Source organism: Macaca fascicularis, chromosome 7 (genome assembly GCF_037993035.2).
Source record: "Macaca fascicularis isolate 582-1 chromosome 7, T2T-MFA8v1.1".
NCBI classification, from domain to species: Eukaryota; Metazoa; Chordata; class Mammalia; order Primates; family Cercopithecidae; genus Macaca; species Macaca fascicularis.
The window spans coordinates 15,158,416-15,171,620 of NC_088381.1; the positions used below are offsets into that span (position 1 = coordinate 15,158,416).

A 13,205-nucleotide genomic window follows, 5' to 3' on the forward strand; every position below is an offset into this window, starting at 1 on the left:
GCCAACCCATGCTGCATGTTCAATGTGAGTGCGAAATGATCCTTCTTGGTTTTAAGTCACTGTGATGTGGGGCAGTCTGTTACCATAACATCAACAAGTCCATCCTGACTGATACGTATTCCCAGCATCTGGTATGATGCTGGCACCTATAGGTGCTTAATAAATATTTACTGAAAAAACTAAACTAGTCTAGGAGAATATTAAATAAAATAGTGTTTTTGAAAGTGTCAGGCATCTAGGAAGCACTCAGTAAATATTAATTGGATCAAAGGAAGACATCTATATTATGTTTCTTTTTATTTTTTATTTTTATTTTTAGAGACAGGAGCTTGCTCTGTTCCCCAGGCTGGAGTGCAGTGGCACTGATTAATCATAGCTCACTGTAATCACTAACTCCCAGGCTCAAGTGATCCTCCAACCTCAGCCTCCTGAGCAGCTAGGACTACAGGTGTGCACCACTGTTATGCCCAGGTAATTTTTAAATATTTTTGTAGAGACAGGGGTCTCACTATGTTTCCCAGGTTGGTCTTGAAATCCAGGCTTTAAGCGATCCTCTTGCCTTGGCCTCCCAAAGTTCTGGAATTACAGGTATGAGTCAACCTGCTCAGCCTTAGGTTTCTTTTTAAATGCATACTTCAATTGTGTGTGGGAACGCATGTCTGGTGGAATGAAAATTAAATTACTAAATTAGATATCATTTTCAAGAAGAACAGGAATATCATTTATAGTCAAAGATAAAAAGTGATTACAGAACACATTTCTCAAGCAGAATGTTTAATATCTCAAATTAAACAAGCATCCAATTAAAAAAGAGTCAGCATTTAAAATCCTGTGGTAGGTCTCTTGTACTCCAGGTAGGCTGTGTAATTTGTTTCAGAATTACTCATTTAGCTCTTCACTGCCCTCTCCAGGTTCCATAGGTTTTCCTGAGATGGGGAAAGACTCATTCGTTACCAGCAGTGGGGGGTTGCGAGGAGGAGGGACAATGGCTGCTAAAGCATAGGAAATATTTATTTTGAATAGCTTCCTTGGCTTCTGTAATTGTTGCTACTGCCTGCAATGGGCATGACAGCTGAAATAGGGCTTTTTAATAGCTAAACTCCAAGCAAACCTAATTAGTAAGTAAGCAGCCACTAATGTTTATTGAGTATGTAACAATGTCCTAAGAATTTATGAAGGGTGTAAAACATAAATAAAATTCCTCCCCACAAGGAACTTATAAAGTACCTGGATGAACTTTGCGTAAGAGGCAACTTGCAAATGTACAAGGAATGATCACTGATCTGTGTTGGGCAAAGCCCAGGTTGCATGTGTTGGCATGTGTTAACATGTATTTCCTTTCTGTATAGAGAATGAATTGCCTCTTGTGTAACTGTGCTAAATGAAGTGCTTGTGTATGTTAACTGCTTTTCTCCTCCAGCAATAAGAGTTGCCAGGTCCAAGGAGAACAAGAACAGTGCTTTCTCCAAATCTTAACAGGAGTACACGGTGGGGGGTGAGAGCTAGTATTCCTGTAGTAGAAGCTGAAGACAGAGTAAAAATGATTAATTCATGGGAAAAATAAATAAACAAACAATTGGACTTAGTCAGAGAAAAAAGATAGTTAAAACCCAAACATGTAATGCAACCTAGAACAGTCTGTGTAATCCAGCCTCTGCTGTCAACTTCATCTACCATCATGTGCCCCATCACTGAGCAAGTATTTCCCTTGCTCAGAAATCTCTTCCATAGATCTTCACAATGGCCGGCTTGTCTTAGGTCTTAGTTCAAATATTGCCCTCTCAGAGAGACTTTGCCTGACTTCCACTATATATGTGGAGGGTTTCCAGTACAAATGAAGGTATTGAACAAATTAGCTCAACAAAAATGGAAACAGGGTGCTCTGCTTGATTTTTTAGAGAAATGGAAATGGAGGCATCACCCATGGTGACATACCTGAGATTGATTATCCAGTAGATCTGGACTCTGGAGCTCTGAGTGTAAATGTGCTGCTCTCCAGACAGAGTCTGCAGGTAGACCTCCTGTCATTTACTACTGTGCACCTGTGCTTTGTTATCAATGAAATGTGTGTAGCTTTTATTTCATGGCCTTGGGAAGCATCCTTAAATCTTTTGTCCTTTAGTTTCTTCATCTGAGATTAACAATATATGTATTTTGAAAGCCTACAGAAACAGGGAAGAAACATTTTATAGCACGAAGAGTTGATAACCATAACATGTAAAGAGCTTCAAAGAACACAGAAGAAAAAGGCCAACACATCTATGAAAAATGGGTTGGAGATATGAGCAGAGAGTTCATAGAAAAAGAAAGGAAAATGGCTCCTACATATATGAAAAGACTCTCAACCATATTTTTAATGAATACACTTTAAAACTTCATTAAGATACAATATTCTCACACCAGTTAGAATGGTAATCATTAAAAAGTCAGGAAACAACAGGTGCTGGAGAGGATGTGGAGAAATAGGAACACTTTTACACTGTTGATGGGACTGTAAACTAGTTCAACCATTATGGAAAACAGTATGGCGATTCCTCAAGGATCTAGAACTAGATGTACCATATGACCCAGCCATCCCATTACTGGGTATATACCCAAAGGATTATAAATCATGCTGCTATAAAGACACATGCACATGTATGTTTATTGCGGCACTATTCACAATAGCAAAGACTTGGAATCAACCCAAATGTCCACCAGTGACAGACTGGATTAAGAAAATGTGGCACATATACACCATGGAATACTATGCAGCCATAAAAAAGGATGAGTTCGTGTCCTTTGTAGGGACATGGATGCAGCTGGAAACCACCATTCTTAGCAAACTATCACAAGAACAGAAAACCAAACACCGCATGTTCTCACTCATAGGTGGGAACTGAACAATGAGATCACTTGGACTCAGGAAGGGGAACATCACACACCGGGGCCTATCATGGGGAGAGGGGAGGGGGGAGGGGGGAGGGATTGCATTGGGAGTTATACTTGATGTAAATGACCAGTTGATGGGTGCAGCACACCAACATGGCACAAGTATACATATGTAACAAACCTGCACGTTATGCACATGTACCCTAGAACTTAAAGTATAATAATAATAAAAAATAAAAAAAATTAAAAAAATCTAAAAGATTGGCAACATATTTTGTTGGTGATGCTGCAGTGAAATAGATGCTTCCATACATTGCTAGTGTGAATGTAAAATCGTGTAAGCCTCATGAATGGGAATTTGATATATCTAGTAAAGTTACATATGCATTTTCCCTTTGATCCAGTAATCCAACTTCTAGGAATCTATCCTAAAATATGTTGTAAAAGTATGCAAATACTTTTATATGTGACTATACATTGTAGCATTGTTTATAATAGCAGAAGCTTGGAAACTGGTTGAATAAAGCAATGGAAGTTTCACTCAGTGGAATACTACACAGCTATAAACAACAAGAGGAAGACCTCTGTGTTAGTCTGTTTTCATGCTGCTGATAAAGACGTATTCGAGACTGGGCAATTTATAAAAGAGGTATATAATGGACTTCCAGGTCCACGTGGCCGGGGGAGCCTCACAATCATGGCGGAAGGTGAAAGGCACATCTCACATGGCAGCAGACAAGAGAAGAGAGCTTGTGCAGGGAAACTCCCTTTTTAAAACCATCAGATCTCATGAGACTCATTTGCTATCATGAGAACAGCACAGGAAACACCCGCCTCCATAATTCAATCACCTCCCATGACATGTGGGAATTATGGGAGTTTCAATTCAAGATGAGATTTGAGTGGGGACACAGCCAAACCATATCAGCCTCTATACATTGCCATGAAGTGGTGACCCAGATAACATGTTTAGTGAGGAGAATTCCTGGCCCTTGTGTATTTTTTTTTCTTTAAGTTATCTGCACTGAACAAGCCTTAAATTTACAATTAGAAAAATCAATAGTATATTTAGTTTTATTTTGAATTACCCAGAAACCCATGAACTTTCTGACTGAAATCCTTTCCCAGAAAGTTTCTCAGTTGAGAACCTGTGAAGTCCAATTCATTTATATGTTAAGATTTGTGCTATGGGATGTTGATAGCCTGGTGAAAATGACCCAGACTGGCATGATGCTTGCCTCTATTTGAAAGGTGTAGGTTCAGAAAGGAGAGTGCTTCAGAGGCTGCCACATTCCTCTGAAGATAATCTGCAGGTTGGACCTGCTGCCATTAGGCTGTTAGGCTGCCTAGGGGATGGTTGCTGGCTGGATTAACCAGATTTGCCATTGGCAGGTAGGAGATTTGCACCCCCAGAATTAGGCTTGCTAGTCCATTAAGCTTTTGACCTCCTAATTTAAACCATATTATTATTTTCTCAACAGGTAACACATTTACATTTTAAAATGCAAAGAGTACAAAAAGATGGGCCATGAAATGTCTCTTTCTGACCTGGTTCCCCAGGCATGAAGTTTCCCTCCCAAAGGCAACTAATCTGATAGTAGGATGAGGAAAGAAAGAGGAAGAAAGTCAGTAAGGCCAATATTCGGAGGGTTACACTTGAGGAGACCTGGGGCTCAAACCTTCTAGGGCACTGGGAGACAGTATAAAATTCATCCTGTCTTGTGGATTTTAGCTAACCTGTGTGTATAGGGGAGATATTTTTTACAGTAGCAGCAGGCTATCCACATTGTGCCATACCTCGCTTTTGTGTGACTTAATATCTCTTAGTAATTGTTCCATATCAGTACCCAAAAAGCTTCCTCATTCTTTTTTTTTTTTTTTTGCAACTGTTCAGTTGTCTATTTATGGTTACATCATATTATATTTAACCCATTCTTTGCTGGTATCTGTTCCCATTTGTTGTTCCATTTTGAGCACCAGATTTTAAAACTCATTCCTACAGGACACACAAAGGATTTTGTTTCCTATGAAGAGCTCCGTGGCTCCCTGACTTGCTCAACTGTTTTAAACCCTCACCCCACATGGAACAAGCACACTTCACCATTCTCTCACAACAACAATTAAGTCAACTTATCTTTGAATAAGTAGCTGGGGGTGGGGGGGGACACACCCCTGAAGTGTGGGTTTAGGTTTGTTTGATTGGGGCGTGTGCCGGGGTGGGTGGAGCAGGATGAAGAACTCTTCATTCGTGTTTCTCATGTTTGAAGTCAGATCTTCTTCCCTAGCTGAGGCCAGAGTCTTCAGTCTTCAGGCTTCTAACAGGAGTTTCTAGAGCCACTGAATCTTTGAGAGAACAGGTACAAAAGCTCTCAGTTGGTGTACGAGCAGAGGAAGCGCCTTTACAAGGGGCTGCTTGGAAACGGGGGCAAACTGCTAAATAAGCGTGCAAAAGCAGAAAAGGGCCCAGGGTATTTTTAAACCTCTTACAAATAGGAGCAAGCCCAAATTTAACACTGGCTGGCTTTTTAATGTGGCTTTCTTTTTCACCCACCTTCCCTTCAAAGGGATGCTTTTTTCTTCTTTCTGCTGAAATACAAGGGCTTAGGGAGCAACTACTCAGTTCCAACAAACAGGGCAAGTTAACACTTGTAAGAGCAACACCCAAGTAGCAAAGGAAGCAGAGTTAAAATAAAACCACATCTCCTTCCCCTCTGGGTGACAAAGATAACCAAACCCAGTCTGGCCTCTACACTCCAGCAACACGCAGGCTGAAGCGAAGGGCAACTGGGCAGGAAAGAGAAGGCGGAACTCGAGGTCATCCATACCTGCCCAATTCCCTTGCTCCCCTCTCTTCCTGCCTCTCCAATTCCCATCTTCACCCAGAGCTGGTCTAGTGCAGAAAAGTGAGGGGAACTCACTGTACCCATTTCTCTTTCTAAGATATCTCCTCAGGCACTTTAAACCTCTGTTCTTTCTTCCCCCAAAATAGTTCTCAGAAGGAGTTTGACACTATAGGATCATCTATATTAGAGGTAATTAATAAGCTTTAATGAACCGTTCCTTCTAGAAATATTCTTACCCTTAAGCCAAATGATTGTAAAGGTCTCAGGGCACTTCAGGCATCAGTGATTTCATGAATGGGAGGTAGTGTGGGTAGAACCCTAGCATGCGCTGGACCTTAAAATCATATCCTATGATTGGTTACCTCATATGCAAAACCTCAGCAGTCTATACCTCTAAACACACTTAAAACACTCTTTCACTGTTAAACAACCTGCATTCCTATACTCCTTTGCAGAACAGCTTGAGTGAAACCTGTGTTTCTACGCAATGATCGAGGCCAGTGGTATAGAGCATACGCTCACTCCATTCTGGGACAGCTCCGGTCTCCAAGCCCAGAGGGTTAGGCAGTAGGTGGTCAGGCCGTTGAGCTGAGAGCAAAAGCTTGGTGATACCTATCAACATAAACAAAAAGTCATCCATTACTTTCATTTATTTATTTATATTCACAATTTTATTTGGCTTGAAGCTTGGTGCTATTTGGGTTCGAATCTGTATCCAGATTCAGAGCCTGATCTGTGTCAGCCTCTATTCTGGAAGCCCCCAGTTTGGGAAAGAGACCATGCAAGGTGCACTCAGGTCCTGCCCTGGTGATTAGTTCATGAAAGAGAAACCTCCCTGACTTTAATCCCGGGGGCTAATTCACTTCAAGTGTTGGGATGAGAAGGCACTCAAACTATAAACGTATGCAAAGCAGCAGAAAGCAGATTAGAAGAACCCAGCAGATTAAAAGTAAGTAAGCCTGCAGAACCTCTCGTGCAGCCTCCTCTGCCTTTGTCTGGAAGCCACCTTTCTGCAGCCTGGCTTTCCGTAGCTGTCAAAACCCCAAACTTAAAGCTATTGGTTCAGTGATCAGATTCTGGGTTTTGGGGTCAGGAAGTTAGCATGGGGAGGTGGGGGGTAGATTTTCTGCGGCTGTCGGAGCAACCGTAGAAGAATTGTTTGATCTTTGCAGGATTTGAAAGTATCTTGCTGCACCGTCAGTGGCCTTTGGTAGGCTATAGGCCACGGTTGGGGAACGTTTTACTTGCCTTTTAAGAAGATGACACTGGGTCAGCTACTTAACATTCGGAGGGGCAGCACCAAAGGCCAGATAAATATCTGATGCAAAGAAGGGTAATGAAAGAAGTCTAGGCCTTCATCACGCTAGCTCCTCCCCGGGCTCTGGAAGATCCTGAAAGCTTCTTCTAGTGTTCAGGCTTTGAATCATCCAAGATCTTTTAAACTCTGACTGTGAAGAACTCCAGGGGAAATCCATGGACAGACGCTAGGGCGATGCCACTCAATCCCATGGTTGTCCAGTAGAAATATTTTACTGACCAGACATTCTAACAGGGGAAACTGTGGCCAGGAGAAACATCTTCCCAGAGATCACCCAAGAGAAGCAATAGATGAAGCCAAGTCTCTTCTGAAGAAATGAGAAAAAGTGCATCCTTTAACTAAAACCCAGTGGTGAGCTGATAGGCACTCTCCCCAATGCATCATCCTTCTTATGGCCCCTACAATAAATACAGAGATCTTTAGTAATTTCCTTGTTAAATGAAAACATAATGGAGATGTCTCAGAGTAATGGGTCAGCATGCAAATGCAAATGATGTAGAAGGAAGTTGGAGAAGGCCTGTCAGCAGGGCTGAGAAAGCTGGCTTCAGAGAGAACAGTGGCACAGTAGGATTCCCTAGGGGAGAGCTCCTCAGGACTTAGGGAAGCAGGGGAAACACTTCTTTCAACCTTCAATGAATTAGGGATTTCTAGGGCTAGAAAGGGAAAACTCAGGCTGGGCCTGGTGGCTCACACTTGTAATCCCAGCACTTTGGGAGGCTGAGGCTGGTGGATCACTTGAGGTCAGGAGTTTGAGACCAGCCTGGCCAACATGGCAAAACCCCGGCTCTACTAAAAATACAAAAATTAGGTGGGCATGGCAGTGTGTGCCTATAATCCCAGCTACTTGAGAGGCTGAGGCAGGAAAATCACTTGAACCCGGGAGGTGGAGGTTGCAGTGAGCTGAGATCACCCCATTGCACTCCAGCCTGGGTGACCGAATGAGATTCCACCTCAAGAAAAGAAAAAAAAAAGCAGGGGGAAAACTCACTCCTGTAAAAACTAAAGGGAGTTGACAGCATAGTTTTACATAGGACTGGAAAATAGAAAAGCAGGACTTGAATGAAGATTTACAACCCTAAGGATTAGGGTTCTAGACTGGTATCATTCAATAGAAATATTAAGGCCAGGTGTGGTGGCTCATGCCTGTAATCTCAGCACTCTGGGAGGTCGAGGCAGGTGGATCACCTGAGGACAGGAGTTCAAGACTAGCCTGGCCAACATGGTAATGCCCTGTCTCTACTAAAAATACAAAAATTAGCTGGGCGTGGTGGTGCATGCCTATAGTCCCAGCACTCAGGAGGCTGAGGCAGGAGAATTGCTTGAACTCGAGAGGCAGAGTTTGCAGTGAGCCGAGATCATGCCATTGCACTCCAGCCTGGGAAATGAGCGAAAGTCCATCTCAAAATATAAATTAATTAATTAATTAATTAAAAATTAAAAATTAGAAATATTAAGAGAACGGCAGGCACACATATGCCAGTTTACATTTTCTAGTAGCCACATTAAAAGGAGAAAGAAGAAATAGGTACAATTAATTTTATGAATATATTTCATTTAGCTCAACATAGCCAAAATATTTCCATCTCAACATGTAATCAAGTATTATTAATAGAATCTTTTACATTAATTTTAACCTTAAACTAATTAAAATTAGGTAGAATTAAACATTTGTTTCCTCGGTTGTACTAGCTACATTTCAAGTACTTCATAGCACATGTGACTGGTGACTACCATGTTGAACAGCACGGGTCTAGTACAAGGCCCTGAAATTACGGAATCTCAAATGATGGAACACTTCAGATTTGAATCCAGACAACTGAGCTGTGAGAATATATGTGTTTTAGCTGAACTTGAGAATCTATTTTCTCTTGAAAAATTTAGTTGTGTACACTCGAACAACCACGCGTGTGGGACTGCGCTGTCCAAGGTGGAGGGGCTGTATCTTTCAGATTACCAGAATGTAGGAAAGGGTCAGAGTCCATAGTAGTCATCTTCATCAGTTGGATAGACTAAGTTTTGCCTCAGTTACAATCTCCAAACGTTGGTAATTTTACCTTCAAAAAAGTTTGTTTTTCTCTCATGGTGTATGTGCACCCTGTGTTGGGGAAGGAGGGTCTTGGGGAGATGGGGAGACTCTGCTCTTTGTCCTCACTCCATGACCCGATCTATCAGAGTCGTCACTAGCTGATCTTTGTTGATCAGCAAGGGCAGAGGAGAAGGGTGCACCAGGATGGCCCTACAATTCAATACTAGACCCAGAGGTGACACCAGTCACTTCTCCTCATTGGCTACAACTAGTCTCATGGCCACATCCAATCCCAGAGTGACCAGGATGTGCAGTCCTACAATTTGCCCAAAAGGTAGGCAGAGAGAAAATTTGGTGAACAGGACTACTGACTGTATCCTCACCTTTCTGACTTTGGTTGGCTGTTGTGAAGTTAACTCAAAATATATCCAGGGACCGGAATGGAATGCCACATTGAGCTTCACTGAAGAACGCAGTCCGCATCTGTTTTGTTAAGGAAATGCTGCCTGAGAATTATACTTTTCTGGTGAAGGGAAGGTCCAGAAAGGTAAAATTTCAGGTAGAGGAGGTTCAAGCAGGAGAAAGACGTCTGGGAGCAGTACACTACAATATTTTATTTCTCACTCTGGCAAGAAATCAGAAATGTACCTTCTCAACTGGTCAGGGACAAAAGTAATAATTTCTACTCAAGTACTGGGAATTGTAAAGAAGAGAAAGTAAACACAAAGGGATTGTGTTTAGGGTGTGAATTCACATCAAGCATTAAACAATGTAAAAATAACCAAGATTAAATATGTTTTCAAAGACATCATGAAAACATTAATAAGGGGAAAGCACATTATTTAAGATGGAAAATATTACCTTATTTTTAAATCACAGAATCATTTTTGTAGCAGGAAATCTTAACCTCATTTTATAGAATAGAAAATGAAGAGAGGCTAGATGTGTTGCCTGAGATTAGTGCATAGTAAGTAAATGGCCTTGTTGGCATTAAACTCTAGACTCCTAATTCCCTGATCAGTAGTTTTTCTTCCCTAATGAAACAGTTTGCATGAGGGGGCTCCTCATTATTTCCTGCCTCTTTCTTCATTTCTAACCTTGTCTTCAAGTCTTGATAGATGAAGATAGATGTGAGTTTTACGAGATCAGGGACAACAAATCTCTCTCTCCCTTTAATTAACATTTCTTTTTGCAGATGAAAATAAAGGTAAGGACCTATTATGGACTGAACTGTCTCTCCCGAAATCATATGTTGAAGCCCTAACTCCCAGTGCTGCTGTATTAGAAGATAGGGCCTTTTAAAGAAGTAATTGAGGTTGGCCAGGCACGGAGGCTTACGTCTGTAATCCCAGCACTTTGGGAGGCTGAGGAGGACGGATCACCTGAGTTCAGGAGTTCGAGACCAGACTGATCAACATGGTAAAACCCCGTCTCTACTAAAAATACAAAAATTAGCCAGACGTGATGCACTTCTGTAATCCCAGCTACTCAGGAGGCTGAGGCAAGAGAATTGCTTGAACCCAGGAGGCAGAGGTTGCAGTGAGTCAAGATCACGCCATTGCACTCCAGCCTGGGCAACAAGAGCAAAACTCTGTCTGAAAAAAAGGAAAAGTAATTAGGGTTAAATGAGGTCATAAGAATGGGGCCCTACTCCAATAGAACTGAGATCCTTGTAAGAAATGGATGAGACACCAGAGAGCCTTCCCTCTCTCCTGTTTCCACGGAAAAAAGGTCATGGGAGGATACAGCAAGAAGGGGGCCATCTGCAAGCCAGGAAGACAGGCCTCACTAGAAACCACCTCTGACAGCACCCTGGTTTTGGGCTTCCCAGCCTCCAGAAATGAGAGAAAATAAAGTTCTGTTGTTTAAGCCACCTGGTCTGTGGCATTTTGTAATGGAGGCCCAAGGCGACTAATACAGGACCTATGCCATGATTCTTTCATCTAGTTGTATAAAATGTCTTGCTAGGACATGATTAGCTACCTGAATTCCACAAGGCTAATATTTGTGGTTGGTACAGTATTGGGTGCTGAAGGAGACATGAAACGTAAGACACTGCCTTCAAGAGTTGTAGCAATGAAGATATAGACATCACCGCAGTAAAAATCACTGTGGTCTAGAAATAATTCGTGGGTCCAGGAAAGGTGAATTCTGATCGGGAAGTTGAGAAGCTTCCATAGAGGAGGCAGCAGTGCTTGGGTAGGACCTCGTCCTTCAGCTCCCACATGGCACGTTATCTCTTCAACTTGATTTATTTGTATGTCACAAACACCACACACACACACACACGCACGCACCATTTCTCAGTGAAACCAACATGAGCATATTTATTAAAGGAAAACTAACACTCAGCACCAACTATGTGTGAACCACTTACATGTATTATTTCATACAAACCTACAACACCCCAATTTTGTATTTTTAGGCCTATTTTGCAGATGAGGAAGCAGGCTGCAGGTAACTTGCCTAAGAGGCTAAACTTAGTGACTGAGCTGGGATTTGAACCCAGATCTGTTTGACTCCAAAAATCAGGATATTACTCCTATAAAATAATAGATGTTGCCGAGTGTCTCAGATAAACCTTTCTTGTAGCTCAGTTAATTGGTGGACTTGGCATTTCATTTTACCTGTAGGTTTATTATTTCAAGCTTAGATGTTCTTGTTTTTCTTTATCGGGGATCATTGTGTGTTTTCCCCACTGATGTAGTCAGGATATCTTTATCAGTGCCTGGCACGTGGTAGATATTCAATAAATATTTGTTAAATAATAATAGCTTTTACCTCATGAAAAATGTATAAAAAGTAGCTTTAGGAACAAATAAACAGGCACTAGTCCAACAGATCCCTTTACATGGTTGTAATGCAAAGGGACAGGATGTCAGAGGATGGAGATTGTGAAGGGTGGTTCAGGCTGATGAAAGGTTTTGAACTTGTGGAATGTGAGGAGTCAGGGACATGTGAGGAGCTATCCAGCTGGCACCTGGAAAAGGCAACCTTGATATAAAGATATGTCTGGGCTCATCTCAGAGGGGATAGCGGAGGCTAGGGACAGACAGAATTGAGGGTGAGACCAGGAGATGATGAAAGCCTAGGAGACTTCTGGTTTTTAGGAGGCAAATGTGTCCCACAGTGAACTATTACGCCTTTGTTCCTCCCAGTGCCAGGTCCAGATTAGTCAGATCTGTCTCTAACCTTCTTTTCTTTGTGCCTTTGTTGACACTTTTTCTTTCATTTGAACTCACCATCTCTATGCATCTCAAATCCAAATTCTATGAAACGCTAGCACCGACTTCTACTGACTGATTGCCTTCTGAATTTCTGCTGCTTCACTATGAAACCAATAATCTCTGCTTTTCTGATGCCTTATCTCTGTCAGAGATATATGTGTTTCCAGCACATCTCCTAATATATGTGTTTATTCATTTTTTAAAATATATACCTACACCTGCTTTAAAACATCGTGTAGAAGTGAGATAAATTTTATTTTTATTTATTACTTTTATTTATTCTTCTTTTTTTTTTTTTTTTGATTTAGAGAAAGAGTCTCCCTCTGTTGCCCAGGCTAGAATGCAGTGGTGCGATCATAGCTCACTGCAGACTCAAACTCCTGGGCTCAAGCAATCCTCCTGCTTCAGCCTCCAGAGTAGCTGGGACTACAGGCATGTACCACCACACCTGGTTAACTTATTTTTTATCTCTATGTTTTGAGAGATGGAGTCTTGCTATGTTGCCCAGGCCTGTCTCAAACTCCTGACCTCAGGCAATCCTCATGCCTCAGCCTCCCAAAGTGCTGGGATTATATAGGTGCCTGGCTAAGAGAAATTGTAAAAGGTGAGATAAAAAATAAAATAAACAGTCTTTTAAAATATGCTAATTGTGATGTCTTAGTATTTTTACTAGCTCAGGTCTCGAGGAAAAGTATTCACTTAAGGACATGGTTCATTGTTAATAATATACATTTATATCTCAAATATTATTTCATTTTCAATAATTTCAAAAATGTGTTGACACCCTGTCATATTTGAAACGGTCATCCTTCTGCTTACCTCCTATTGAAGCTCATGAAGAGCTTGTACTACGAAAGAAGAAACGTCAGCCCTGCCATTTTTTTTTTTTTTTGAGACAGTGTCTTACTCTGCTGCCAAGG

The 13,205-nt window shown here is 41.5% G+C and overlaps 1 long non-coding RNA gene across 1 annotated transcript in view; it reads left to right on the forward strand.

Annotated features, from left to right (window-relative positions):
• The first annotated feature begins 333 nt into the window (after positions 1–333).
• Positions 334–13,205, forward strand: part of LOC107130146 (uncharacterized) — a 54,036-nt gene continuing 41,164 nt past the window's right edge. Inside the window, exon 1 of the long non-coding RNA XR_010588022.1 lies at positions 334–471. This is a non-coding gene — a long non-coding RNA (uncharacterized lncRNA). The remainder of the gene's footprint in view (positions 472–13,205) is intronic.